Source organism: Chiloscyllium plagiosum, unplaced genomic scaffold (assembly GCF_037043375.1).
Source record: "Chiloscyllium plagiosum isolate Xiang-an unplaced genomic scaffold, Cpla_swu_hap1 HiC_scaffold_16, whole genome shotgun sequence".
Lineage (NCBI taxonomy): Eukaryota > Metazoa > Chordata > Chondrichthyes > Orectolobiformes > Hemiscylliidae > Chiloscyllium > Chiloscyllium plagiosum.
The window spans coordinates 36,757,535-36,773,191 of NW_028270154.1; positions in this window are offsets into that span (position 1 = coordinate 36,757,535).

Sequence of the window (15,657 nt, forward strand, 5' to 3'; positions counted from 1 at the left end):
ACTTCTAACTTGTGAAGACCCCTCAGGATCTTATGATAAAATCAAGTCACCTCTTATTCTTCCAAACACAATGGATACAAGCCTAACCTGTCCAACCCTTCCACAAAGACAACCCTCCCACTCCAAGTATTAGTCTGGTAAACCTTTCCTAAACTGCTTCCATAGCATTTATATCCTGATAAGGCAACCAGCCCATTCCAGGTATTATTCTGGTAAAACTCTGAACTGATTCCAATCAAATTCCTCCTGAAATAAGTTGACCATTACTGTACTTGGTAGTCCAAATGTGATCTCATCAGTGACCAGTGAAACTGAGGCACATTTCTCTATTTTTGTATTTAATATCCCTCACAATAAATAAAGTTTCATAAGCTTTCCAAATACTGGTTGTATACAAATATTAATTTCGTAATAGTTCATCGGAGACTTGATCTGAGCGTGACAAAGGCTGAATGAGTATGTCTGGAAATTTGGCTTAAAGTGGGGATTCAGAGCAGACAGGCAAATTAGGTGCTTTAAATAAGGTTTGCTGAAAGAAGTAAAGTTTTCAGAGTAAGATGAGCGTGGTAGAGGATAAAAGGCATGAACTGAGAGACATATCTGCAATAAGGTTCATGGCAGAGTGATCTCACAAACGTGCACTGTGTAGGCACCTGATTGGTGAGTAGGATTAGTGAATATTTCTCGTTTTAGAGTAAAATATAAGGTTATCAGTTTGTGTCTTGGTTGCTAGTCTTTTTTTCCACTCCTGGTTTCTTAAAAATAATTTAATATTTAATGATACTAATATTAAAAAAAGTAAAGAGCAAAAGGTTCTTCGTGTGTAAAGAGCAGGGATATTACAGTAATTCACAAACAAAATACAACAATGATTGCAGGATGTACAATGTGTTGTTACTGCAACATATGGGAGCTGCTGGACACCAAGCTGATCCAGAGTGAACACATTGGTCATGAGCATTTGCAGTTTGCGGAGCTTCAGATCAGACTTTAGGAGCTGGAGTCCCAGCTGCAGACATTCCACACAATCCAGGAAGGTGAAGTATCTGGACATTTTGCTCCAGGAAGTAATCATGTGCCTCAAGTTAGGTAACTTAAGTTTGGTCTGTGATCAGGGACAGAAGGTTGTGACTCCAGGTGAAGCAGGTATGAAAACCAACAGAAAATGACCAAAATTAAAAGAGGGAGAATAAGCTGAGTGTAAACTAGCATGAAATATGGCAAAGAAGAGCAAGAGCGTCTTTAAATATATGAATAGAAAAAGAGAACATAGAACATAGAAGAATACAGCGCAGTACAGGCCCTTCGGCCCTCGATGTTGCGCCGATCCAAGCCCACCCAACCTACACTAGCCCACTATCCTCCATATGCCTATCCAATGCCCGCTTAAATGCCCATAATGAGGGAGAGTCCACCACTGCTACTGGCAGGGCATTCCATGAACTCATGACTCGCTGAGTAAAGAACCTACCCCTAACATCTGTCCTATACCTACCCCCCCTTAATTTAAAGCTATGCCCCCTTGTAATAGCTGACTCCATATGTGGAAAAAGATTCTCACTGTCGACCCTATCTAAACCTCTAATCATCTTGTACACCTCTATCAAGTCACCCCTAAACCTTCTTTTCTCCACTGAAAACAACCCCAAGTGCCTCAGCCTTTCCTCATACGATCTTTCTACCATACCAGGCAACATCCTGGTAAACCTCCTCTGCACCCGTTCCAGTGCCTCCACATCCTTCCTATAGTATGGCGACCAAAACTGCACACAATACTCCAGATGCGGCCGCACCAGAGTCTTATACAACTGCAACATGACCTCAGTACTCCGGAACTCAATTCCTCTACCAATAAAAGCCAGTACGCCATATGCCTTCTTCACCGCACTATTTACCTGGGTGGCAACTTTCAAAGATCTGTGTACATGGACACCAAGATCCCTCTGCTCATCCACACTACCAAGTATCCGTCCATTAGCCCAGTACCCCATCTTTTTGTTACTCTTATCAAAGTGAATCACCTCACACTTAGCTACATTGAACTCCATTTGCCACCTTTCTGCCCAGTTCTGCAGCTTATCTATATCCCGCTGTAACCTGCCACATCCTTCCTCACTGTCTACAACTCCTCCGACTTTCGTATCATCCGCAAATTTGCTCACCCAACCTTCTAACCCCTCCTCCAGGTCATTTATACAAATGACAAACAGTAATGGTCCCAAAACAGATCCTTGCGGAACACCGCTAGTGACGGCACTCCAAGATGAACCTTTGCCATCAACTACTACCCTCTGTCTTCTTCCAGCCAGCCAACTCCTAATCCAAACCTCCAACTCACCCTCAATGCCATACCTCCATATTTTTTGCAGTAGTCTACCATGGGGAACCTTATCAAACGCCTTACTAAAATCCATATACACCACATCTACCGCTTTCCCCTCGTCCACCTCCTTAGTCACCTTCTCAAAGAATTCAATAAGGTTTGTGAGGCATGACCTGCCCTTCACAAAACCATGCTGACTATCCTTGATCACATTATTCCTATCCAGATGTTCATAAATCCTATCCCTTACAATTCTCTCTAAGATTTTGCCCACAACAGAAGTGAGACTCACCGGCCTATAGTTACTAGGGTTATCCCTACTCCCCTTCTTGAACAAGGGGACCACATTTGCTAGCATCCAGTCTTCTGGCACTACTCCTGTAGACAACGAGGACATAAAAATCAAGGCCAATGGCTCTGCAATCTCCTCCCTTGCTTTCCAGAGAATCCTAGGAAAAATGCCATCAGGCCCAGGGGACTTATCTATTTTCACCCTTTCCAGAATTTCCAACACCTCTTCTATACATACCTCAAAGCCATCCATTCTACTTAATTGTGACTCAGTACTCACATTGACAACAATGTCCTGTTCCTGATTGAATACTGACGAAAAGTATTCATTCAATGTCTCCCCAATCTCTTCAGCCTCCACACGCAACTTCCCACTACTATCCTTGACTGGACCTATTCCTACCCTAGTCATTCTTTTATTCCTGACATACCTATAGAAAGCCTTAGGGTTTTCCCTAATCCTACCAACTAAGGACCTTTCATATCCCCTCCTTGCTGCTCTTAGCTCTCTGTTCAGGTCCTTCCTGGCTACCTTATAACTCTCAATCGCCCCAATTGAACCTTCACGCCTCATCTTTACATAGGCAGCCCTCTTCCATTTAACAAGGGATTCCAATTCCTTATTAAACCACGGCTCCCTCACACGACCCTTTCCTCCCTGCCTGACGGGTACATACTTATCAAGGACACTCAATAGTTGCTCCTTGAAAAAGCTCCACATATCAATTACGCCCTTGCCTTGAAGCTTACTTTTCCAAGCCACACATCCTAAGTCATGCCTCACTGCATCATAATTTCCCTGCCCCCAGCTATAACTCTTGCCCTGTAGTGCACACTTATCCCTCTCCATCACTAGAGTAAAAGTCACCGAATTGTGGTCACTGTCCCCAAAGTGCTCACCTACCTCTAATTCTAACACCTGGCCTGGTTCATTACCCAGAACCAAATCCAGTATGGCCTCACCTCTTGTTGGCCTATCTACATATTGTGTCAGGAAACCCTCCTGCACACATTGGACAAACACTGACCCATCTAATGAACTTGAGCTATAGCTTTCCCAATCAATATCCGGAAAGTTAAAGTCCCCCATAACAACCACCCTATTACTTTCACTCTTCTCTTGAATCATCCTCGCAATCCTTTCTTCTACATTTCTAGGACTATTAGGAGGCCTGTAAAAAACTCCTAACAGGGTGAGCTCACCTTTCCTATTCCTAACCTCAGCCCAAACTACCTCAGATGGCGAGTCTTCATCCATCGTCCTTTCCACAGCTGTAATACTATCTTTGACAAGCAATGCCACACCTCCCCCTCTTTTACCCCCACCTCTGACCCTACTAAAACATTTAAACCCTGGAACCTGCAACAGCCAATCCTGTCCCTGTTCTACCCATGTCTCCGTAATAGCCACAACATTGAAGTCCCAGGTACCAACCCACGCTGCAAGTTCACCTACCTTATTTCGTATACTTCTTGCATTGAGGTATACACACTTCAAGCCACTTTCCTGTTTACAGGCACCCTCCTTTGAAATTGATGCCATGTTCCTAACCTCCCTACACTCCAGATCCTGCGCCCTAAAGCTACAGTCTGGGTTCCCATGCCCCTGCAGAGTTAGTTTAACCCCCCCCCAAGAGCACTAGCAAACCTCCCACCAAGGATACTGGTGCCCCTCAGGTTCAGGTGCAGACCATCCTGTTTATAGAGGTCCCACCTTCCCCAGAAAGAACCCCAGTTATCCAAATACCGGAATCCCTCCCTCCTGCACCATCCCTGTAGCCACGCAGAACAAAGCCAACACTCGCCTTGTAAGAATAAGACCGGGGAAATAATGATCGAACCAGGAATGGGAGTTCAATTAGTACTTCGCGTCAATGTTCATGGTAGAAGATGCTAATAACTTTCTACAATACTAAATAATCAAGGGCAAAAGATGGGGACAAAAGGAAAGATGATAACTATCACAAAACTCTACAAGGGGAAACTAATAAGACGAAGGGCCAATAAATCAACTGCATCCAGGGAGATTTAAAAGGAAATAGTTACAGAAATAATAGATATGAATTTCAATGCTAGTATAATGTCAGGTGTGTAGGCCATATGTACAATAACTGGCAGATCATATAGCACATCCTTTCATTTGTTCACAATAAACAAGGTACTGACTGTATCCAACCAGACACAATAACAGTTTTTAATGTTAGATTTGATTCTTACATTGGACAACATTTGCTGGATAATCTTGAATGTGTGAGGAATTATGCTAACAACAACTTTAGGATTGTCAGTTGGGCTTGCAGTAAGATGACTCTGCATGAACTGGAAACTACATTTATTAATATACAAGGCCCTGATCTTTACAGACAAAAAGAAATTGTGCACTTACTGTGCCTGGTTCAACTCAACAAAATAGATGATAGTTATTTGCTGTTTCATTTCTCAAAGAATTGTCCTGACCAGTCAGAGTCAATTTACCTAGCTTAATAATTACATAAAAGCTTGGCTATTAACTGACAATCAGCATTAATGGGTGCATTTTCCAAGGAAATGCTTCTGCTGAAGATCACTTGCCAACCAATCAGCCACAGTCCTCTCTGAATTGCAAATGTTTTTTTTTCCTTTGAATGCTTACGTATTCTTATGAAAAGTTCTGATAAGTGCAAGATGAAAGGCTAAATGTGTTTTTTTTAAGCAATTCTTTTTGTATCTGTATATTCAACCTTGCAATTCAAGCACTAGGTCATTAAGATCCCTCTGCACCTCACAGCACTGCAATTTCTCAAATTTTGGATAATATGATTGTTTTTATTCTGCAAAAAATGGACAATTTCACATTTTTCCACTTTGTACTCTGCCAGATTTTGGCCACTCACAACTTCGATCTTTCTATAGCTTCTTATTCTCTTCAAACTTGTTTTCCTTTTTGTCTTTGTTGCCATTAACAGATTCATTAACTATACCTTCAGTCCTTCATTAATTTCATTGATATAAATTGTAATCAGTTGAGGTTCCAACACTGATCCCTGTAGCACACCATTCATCACATCTTGATGACCTATTTATGCATTTGTTCAGCTTCCAATTTGCTAGCTAATCTTCTATTCACGACAATATGTAACTCCGTACACCATGATCTTTTACTTTCCACCAATTCCCCTATATCCTTAGGAAATATTGCTTCCTCAAGGAGTTCCCAATAGGTTGGTTAAAAATGATTATCTTTTCATAAGACCATATTGACTTTGCCCAATTATCTTGAACATATCAAAATGCCTTGCTATAAAGTCAATTATAACTTCTAATGCTTTCCCTATGACAGATGATTAGTAATTGCCTTGTAGTTCTGTCTCCTTCCCTTTTTGAATAAATGAGTTACTTTTGCTATCTTCAATCTAATCAGATCTTTGCTGAATCTGGGAAATTTTGAAAAATCAATGCATCAACTATCTTGCATGCATTTAAGTCATAGAGTCATAGAGATGTACAGCATGGAAACAAACACTTCAGTCCAATTCATCCATGCTGACCAGATATCCTAAATTAATCTAGTCCCATTTTCCAGCACTTGGCCTAGCACTTCCTTTCAACTCTTCCTATTCATATACCCATCCAGATGCCTTTTAAATGTTGTAATTGTACTAACCTCTACCATATGCTCTGGCAAATCATTCTATGCACGCACCACCCTCTGCATAAAAAGGTTGACCCTTACATCCCTTTTAAATCTTTCCCCTCTCACCCTAAACCAATGCCCTCTAGTTCTGGACTCCCACAACTCTGGGAAAAGACCTTGTCTATTTACCCTATCCATGCCCCTCCTGATTTTATGAACCTCTATAAGGTCACTCCTCAGCCTCTCTTGTTTCAGGGAAAACAGCTCCAGCCTATTCAGCCTTTCCCTATAGCTCAAACCCTCCAACCCTGGCAACATCCTTGTAAATCTTTTCTGAAACCTTTCAAGTTTCACAACATCCTTCCTATTGAAGGGAGACCAGAATTGCACATGATATTTCAAAAGTGGCCTAACCAGTGTTAGGTACAGCCGCAACATGACCTGCCAACTCCTATACCCAGTGCACTGAACAATAATGGGAAGTATACTAAATGCCTTCTTCACTATCCTATCTACCTGAGATTCCACTTTCAAGGAATTGTGAACCTGCACCCCAAGGTCTCTTTGTTCAGCAACACACCCTGGACCTTACCATTAAGAGTATAAGTCCTGCCCTGATTTGTCTTTTCAAAATGCAGTCTCTCACATTTATTTAAAGGAGGATGAAATCCAGGAGCACACAGGGACTTGTCAGATGTCAACTCCAATTTACTCAGTACCATTTTTGCTGGTGATTGTAATTTTCCTGTGTTCCTGTCTCCCTTCCATTTCTTTAACTAGAGCTATTTCTGTGATGTTACTTGCATCTTTTAGTTAAAAGTGACAAAAAGACCTGTTGAATTCACTTTCCAACTTTGTTTTCCATTTCAATTCTCCAGAATCATTTTCTGTAGTACCAACACTCATATAGTTAACCCTTTTAAATATTTGAATTGAATCTTACAATTTTCGCCAAGACCGAGTTGACTCAGGTTTTGAAGGTTTATCTCTACAAGATCTAGTGAGTTCACTCTATTTTACCAAATTCATCCATTAATCACCTATCCGTCTCTTTTAGCATCTCCCACATCCATTTTCTGCCCCATTTTACCACACTTCATTCACACAACTGGCCCCTCTTGACTATCCTCTGAAACATCAGTATCCTTCATGCCAAAACCATCTTCAAAAGGCTGCTGTGTACTTGGCCAAGCACTGGCACTCCAGTGTTACCCCTCACTGTAACATCATGGTACAGAAGCCACAAAGCCATACTGCCCATAGCACATAACTGGTCTGGCTGACACTTCTTCACACACACAACCCTATTCTTTCATCCTTGTTGCAGTTTAACAATGATGCCACACAGGTTACCTGTCCTTAGCTGTCTAAACTCTTGCTAAGGCAGTGCTTTCCTGCCCCCAAATCCCACACCTACATCTTGTTATTGACTAATCAAGGAACACCACAAATAGGCAAGCAATTGACAAATCCAAGCATGAGCTTTTTGTTACACAAAGCCAAAAGCCGATAGAGGCGAAGGTTCACTCCCACAATTCAAGCCAGATTGACATAATGAGCAATAACCATTCTACAATCCATGATGATCTGCTACACTCAGCTTTTATCTATTGGAAGTGGCTGTCAATGAGGTTCTGTTTGGTATGTAGCACCCACTGCAGACAAGCTCTATCATGGAGAATGGTAGCTTCCTCCTGCCTAATGTCTGTATTCTACTCCTCAGAAGACTGCTCCCTTGCCTCCAGTTCCTCAGCATCTATCACATCACCTTGTTGCCCATGCCAATTGTGCTGAAATCCTTGCAGCAGGGAGTTTGCAAAGCACTCTGCCTGGGCTACACTGGAGGCCCCTCCAATCAGCAGAACCACATCTTCAACATCCCATTTGTGTGCTCCATCACAGGCCTTAGTCAAAGTGTCTGTGCCAACATGGTGAAGGTGCTGTACCAGCTGAGTGACCAACACAATGCAACAAAAAAGGATTTGAAGCATGGATGGCATTAAATGGGAACTTCGTATCAGTTAAGGAGTTGTGCAAGGGCACCATGAGTATCCCTTATTCTCCTGGAACCAGCATTGCAAGTAATCCATGCCTTCAAAATCACTAAGTAGGCCAGAGTGCACAAGAAATTAGGAGTCGTGGCAGCTGCTGTAGATGCACATTTCCAGATAATGGGTACAGTGATCACAGGTAACCTACACATTGATCAAGTGGAAATCGCTCTTGTTGATGTATTCCACCAATTTTTGATAGGATCCTTTTAGTGCCATGTGGGTATGATCAACAGCATCCTGCACCTGGAGTAATCCAGTTTGGTTCACAAATCCTACATTCGGGCTGCAGCACTGACCTTGTCATTGGTGAGTGAAATGAACCTGTACAGCATTGCAAAAATGGTGTTGGTCGCTGTCATGATGTATTTGTGTGTGTATATAACTGAGAGATCCAACAGAGGTCATCTGTCAGTTCCTGGACTGAGCCAGACACACAGATGTTCAGAGTGGTAATGAACTTCACAGTCACTGGGAGCGGGTAACAATTCCTGACTCCTACAAAGCTCAAACCTTGCTCCAACAGCTAACACAGCTCCACCACAGTATTCTGGAACATACAAAGCCTACATTGGCACTACACATCTCTTATCTCCAAGAAGTAGAGTCTAGGCCAAAAATGTCTGGTACTCCTGCTCACTCCATGTAACCTGAGGAGCCCTGTAGTTGTGACTGCTCCCTAGGCTGGATGCTCCTCTTCTCCTGAAGTTGCCGGATGCTGCTCCTAGCATTGCTGCCAGTCCTGCTTCTTTTGAATCTGTCTTTACATTTTAGGTAGCGAGTCACAGAAAGCAACATGCCACCAGTAGCTGAGCCCATCGGTCTAAGTGGAAATTTGGAACAGAAGGAGCAAAAGAGTTTCTTACACCTTCTTCAGTGGCAAACCCTGTGGATGAGGGCTGAGCACACTTCACCATTAGGTGAGACATTCTACAGCCAGATAATGGGGAAGTCCCTTTTGTCCAGCCATCTTCAGGCTCAGCCTGTGCAGCAACTTGGTGAAGGTAGTGTACTGGCTGAGAGACCACTATATCATTGAGAAGGGATGTTATGAAGATATGGGTGTAATCTGCCTGCATATTCCAACACATCAGCTAGCTTGGATGCACTTGTTCCTCAACACCTCATTGCATTCAATGACAGACCATTGTTACACTCACATGATAGAAGATGGTGAAGTTGAGTGGCTCACACAGGACATTTGGAAGTTTTCTTCAAGTTGTTGTTCCTCTTCAGTTAGCGTTGGCCTGTTGGAGCATCATTGCAACTAATTTCCACATTATTGAGATCTCTTTAAATTTGCAATCACCAATGGCACACAGCGAGTTTCCTTTGACCAACATCTTACTTTCATGCATTTGCTACAATATCTCAGAGTCCAGCAAACAAAAGTAAATCCTGTGCTTTCACATACCAGACTGATTCTTATTCTGTCTTATGTTGTCCCTGCTATTGTTACCACTTTGCATCTAAAGTAATGGCAGGGATGGCAGCTCACTGTCAGCACTGGGCTTCACCTCTTCACCAGGCACTCCCCACCCCCTATTAAAGGCCTCTTGTCTCTTATTATGTTGCACTCCCTTGACAGCTCATTTCAACCCATTCTTCCACCATGAAGACCCTTCACATACAACTGTCTCCTGCTCCTGAATCCGAGCATTACACCTTAATAGCACCTGCACTGTTCCTCTATTCTCCCCCTGTAGAGACCATGGTGGCGGTCATTGCCGCTAAGGCCCTCTTCCGTTGCCCACCACACCTTCCGATGCTCTTCTGCATGCCTCTCTCACTGTGTTAACCCAACTTTCCAAAACCAAGTCTTAACTCCCTCACCCATTCTAGCAGTGATCTCCCTGCTACCCCTACAAGCCCCCTCTGAAACCTACTTAACAATCTACTAAATTATAGTTGACCCAATCTCTGACCATCTTCAAAAAGCATTCTTTAGATGCCATAGATGGGCGGCATGGTGGCTCTGTGGTTAGCACTGCTGCCTGACAGCACCAAAGAGCTGAGTTTGATTCCAACCTCAAGCGACTATCTGTGTGGAGTTTGCACATTCTCCCTGTGTCTGCATGGGTTTCCTTCGGGTGCTCCTGTTTTCTCCCACAGTCCAAAGATGTGCAGGTCAGGTGAATTGGCCATGCTAAATTGCCCATAGTGTTCAGGGATGTCTAAGTTAGGTGCATTAGTGAGGGGAAACATAGAGTAATATTGTAGGGGAATGGGTCTGGTTAGGATCCTCTTCGGAGGGTCAGTATAGACTTGTTGGGCCAAATGGCCTGTTTCCACACTGTAGGGATTCTATGATTAAATGATTCTATGAAACTCTACAATGAGGATGCAGGCCATTCAGCCCATTAAGTTTCACCAACCCTCCAAAGTGCATCCCACCCAGACTTTCTCCCAACCCTATCCCCATAGCCCTACATTTCTCATGGCGACACCTATACATCTCTTGACACAATAGACAGTTTAACATGGTCAATCCACTTAACCTGTACATCTTTGGACTGTGGGAGGAAATCAGAGCACCCAGAGGAAACCCATGTAGACATGGCAAAATTATGCAAACTCCACTCGTCTGAGGGTGGAATCAAACTCAGGTCCCTAGTGCTGTGAGGCAGCAGTGCTAACCACCGAATCACAATGCTGCCACATGACTTGACTTGACCTCTGACCACTGTCTGTTCAGCTCCACAACTGATAGTACATGATTCTCCTGACTGCTGGGCCTACAGAACTGAGCACTGGCCACTCTGCGGACTGCAATTGGACAGTTTCCCTGACTGTGAGTGTCCCAAGCTGATGGCTGATTATGGCAAAGTCCCTGTACTGTGTACCGACCATGCCTGTGATTGATAGTAATAGGACCCCTGACTGACCACCCTCCCATCCTTACCCTCTTTGATGGAACTGAGGTTTAACCACAACCAGTTCCCAACATGGCCATTTGTTTTCATAACAGATAAAAGATGGAGTAGAATGATCACAACTACAAAACGGGCTTTGCGGGACTTGTCCAGTTCTGTCACACATCTCGTGATAGGCCACTTCACTCAGATCCCTATGAGATTATGCCCATAATAAGCCTTATACCAGTTTATATTTTCTTTTGTACTCTAATGTTTTTCTCCTTTTAGTTCTTTTTTTGTTTTATTATTTTCTGTTAAATGTTCTGCCCTGCCACACATCTTTGCTCAACTAAATGGGTTTAATGATGTCAGCTACTGTGTCTCTATTGACCTATCCTTTAATCTAACTTAGCTTCCACTTTACCTGTCTTTCACAGGGCCGCCATTAATGTACTTGTGCAAGTTTGAAAAGTATCACACCCAATCTTCTCTATCTCAATCTGAAGTAAAATCCAATCATGTTATGGTCCCTGCTCCCAGGAATGCATTCACTATGAGAGCTTTAATTAATCTTATCTCATTGCACAATGTCAGGTGCCTGCTCTCTGGCTCCAAAGCGTCTTGTTCTGAGAACTATCCTGAAAACATTCAGTGAATTCTTCATTTGGGTCACATTTACCAACCTAACTTTTCTAGTCAATATGTAGATTAAAATCTCTTGTAGATATCATTGTGCTTTTCTAAAAAGATCCAGTTTAGAATTTATGATCAAATATTTGACACATCCTATCATTCCCTAATGGCCAACTGTATGCTTTTTAATTCACATTATTGAACACAGATCAGTAACATGAACCAGCTTGTTATTTTGTATCTACACTCTAGATCGCAGAGACAAATTTCAGTACATTTCCATAATGCTGGATGGATCAACTCACTCAACACAAACCAAGATCACATGTTGGAAACTTCAAGTTCTGGATTGAGGATGACTGACAGAATTGTGTTTATAGGAAAACAGATTGGTTTAATCCTTGAATATCCAGTAATGATAGAGGTGAAGAGCAATGGAAACAACAAAACCATTACATCTAACTAACATCTGCCACATAGTTCAGCACTTGGCGCAAGTGGTATGTTTAAGAAATACCTCAAATTAACTCATTCTGAAGAAATATAATCTCCTATTTATGCAACAAATCATTATCACTAATAGTTTTTGATTGCCATTAGGTATCTTTTCTCATTTTCAAACAATACAAGTTCCAAAACCTTAATCAGGAAACAGGAATGGAAAGAATGTAATAATCTGAGTGGGAATGTTTCAAACTTTGAGAACTTGCCTAATCCAGAATGTGGAAGAGTACACAAACATAAGTGGCTAACAAAACAGCTCAACTGACAGGCGAAGCATAATAAAACAAGCATTTGCAAAAAGCAAACAACTCAACCGATCAGAAGCAACACATTGTGCAACTAATTATGCATGGTGCTTGATCTAGACAAAAATGAGTTGTTATTTCTCACACAATTTAGGAATCAAAACATAAAATATACCCCTGAATTCTTTGGATTTAACCTGCCTTTATTTTTCTCGTCCTTTCATGTAGTTGGTAATGTTTTGTGGTATGATTCCAAACTTAATGGAAAATCTCCAAAGCCAATGATAAATAGCCTTTCATCATTGATTCGGCCTATATGGGCTCTGAGCTTATTGCAATCACACCAAGATTCAGTTATTGTCTTTTTTTAAATACACCTGTACAAACAACAAAAAACAAACAAAACAAATTTTACAAATTGACATCCTATCCTCGTGTTTTGTTTTTCCAAATTAAAGTTCTAAGCATCTTTAATCCACTATGTCTAATAGTTTCTTAGAACTTGTTCCTTCCTTAATAAAACAAATCACGTAGCTGATTACTGCTGTCTACCCATTTCAGTTTGGTGATTTTCTTTTCTCCAGTGTCTATTTCAAAGCTGAAATATAAATCTTCAGTTCTTTTTCAGTCTCACATCTCAATCAGTGTATGTTATTGAGTATATGTTAGTGACTTAATGTTGATATGGTACTTCTATGGTATCGCTGCCAAATCACGTTTTAGAATTTCTTCTGGTGTATTTGCTGAGAAAAACCATGATATCTATAACCTCACCCAAAGTGAGAGTTTCTGTCATTAAAGGTTTTTTTTACTTAGTTCAGTAAAGGGAACATCACCTCCTGCAAGTTCTCCTCCAATTCACTCATCATCCTGACTTCAAAATATATTGTCATTCCTTCATTATCGCTGTATTAAAATCCTACAATTCCCTCCCTAAGTGGCATTCTGTGTCTACCTACAGCACATGGACTGCAGTGGTTCAAGAAGGCAGCTTACCATCACCTTTGCAAGGGCAACTAGGAATAGGCAATAAATGCGGGGCAGCTAGTGATGCCCAAATCAAACAAGAGAATAAAAAAAATCTCTTCTGACTTTTTTCAGCTTCCCAAGCTAAGGGAGCATTTACCACCATGCCTGCCACTACCCACCCCACTTTCCCAGATTAAAAATTATACATGCCCTTGCATTCAAGAATCCATCACAGGGACTTCCATTAGAGCCATCGCTAAATACAACAAGTTTTATTTTCCTGGCTTCTCCCAGATAGAGAAAACTTTTTTAAAAAATTAAATTTTTTTCAACATTGCGCTCACGTATACTATCTTCTATCTTGGGATTTTTCACAGTTGAACTCAGTTCTAATACTTCAAAACTAGCACCTGGACTTGTTTGGGTCCCCAGCCAATTCACTTGAGGAATTAGATTTTATAATTCCTTCATTTTAGTTTTAGATGCCACTGCATTTTTTTTTTTGTGAGGCCCTGTTTTAACTACTTAGCAATGGAGCTAACTTTTTCAAAATAAGATTGTTGATGCAAAGTGATACTTGAATTAGTCTGCCTGATTTCCAATGCAATGTACTTAAAAGCCCGGAAGCCTGACTTCCAATTACAAATTCTGCTTGAAGCCCATTTATAATAATCTTTTCATTGGAAAGTTTTAGAGAGATAGGGACCAAATGCTGGCAATAGTCAAGGTTTTTTCCTTGGAGTGGGGGAGTCCAGAACTAGGTTTTGAACAGAGGACATAGGTTTAGGGTGAGAGAGGAAAAATTTAAAAGGGACCTAAGGGACAACGTTTTAGGCAGAGGGTGGTGTGTGTGTGGAATGATCTGACAGAGGAAGTGGTAGAGGCTAGTACAGTTACAACATTTAAAAGGCATCTGGATAGATACATGAACAGGAAGGGTTTCGAGGGATATAGGCCAAGTGCTGGCGAATGGGAATAGATTAGGTTAGGATATCTGGTCAGTATGGACGAATTGGACTGAAGGGTCTGTTTCCATGCTGTACATCTCTATGACTCTAAATGGGACTAGTTTAGTTCAGGAAACTTGGTCGGCATGGGGGAGTTGGACCAAAGGGTCAGTTTGTGTGCTGTATGACATAATGCCTCTAAAATCATTAACATGCATTATAACGATGTCCGGAAGCTAGTTAACAAATCTACAAAATGTAAAACGATATTTTTATCTCTCACCCATAACTTTAAATCCATCATCACTACTTCATTGAAATCTTTTGCAAAGACTTACTTACGTAGGCTGTGATGGTGTCCTTTGGGTCTTTTAAAATAAATCTCACATCTATCACTTTTTCTTCTACAAACTTAATACACTCACCATCCCACATGCTTTATTGAATTTTTAACATTTTACATGATTGATGGTCAAATTGCTTATCTAATTCTAACACCGTATTGAGGTTTATAAAATCATGAGGGGCATGGATAGGATAAATAGACAAAATATTTTCCCTGGGGTGGGGGATTCCAGAACTAGGGGGCATCGGTTTAGGGTGAGAAGGGAAAGATTTAAAAGGGACCTAAGGGGCAACTTTTTCACGCAGAGGGTGGTACGTGTATGGAATGAGCTGCCAGAGGAAGTGGTGGAGGCTAGTACAATTGCAACATTTAAAAGGCATCTGGATGGGTATATAAATAGAAAGGGTTTGGAGGGATCTGGGACAGGTGCTGGCAGGTGGGACTCGATTGGGTTGGGATATCTGGTCAGCATGAACAAGTTGGACCAAAGGGTCTGTTTCCATGCTGTACATCTCTATGATTCTATGACAATTGACTTCTTTTCTTTGAAATTTAACCACCTGATTGAAAAATGCTTCTTTTAATTTTTTTAATGGAGAGGTTACATTCCATTATAGGAATATAGTAGTGTCCTGATTGTGGAAGTTTCAAATTTGACAGACTTCCATATACATTAGCTTTGTGATTTTCCTTACCCAATTTTATCGATGCTTTCTTCATCGATGGCCCTCCTAAGAAAAATGGTATTTCACTGAACATTACATCTGTACTGATAAAATGATTGATTCCAGTTATTTTACAAGGAATGATCACTTTTTTTCAAAGATTTTAGTGTGTTGTCATCCACAAACTGGAAATTGGTGGAACTTTTAAATTCCTT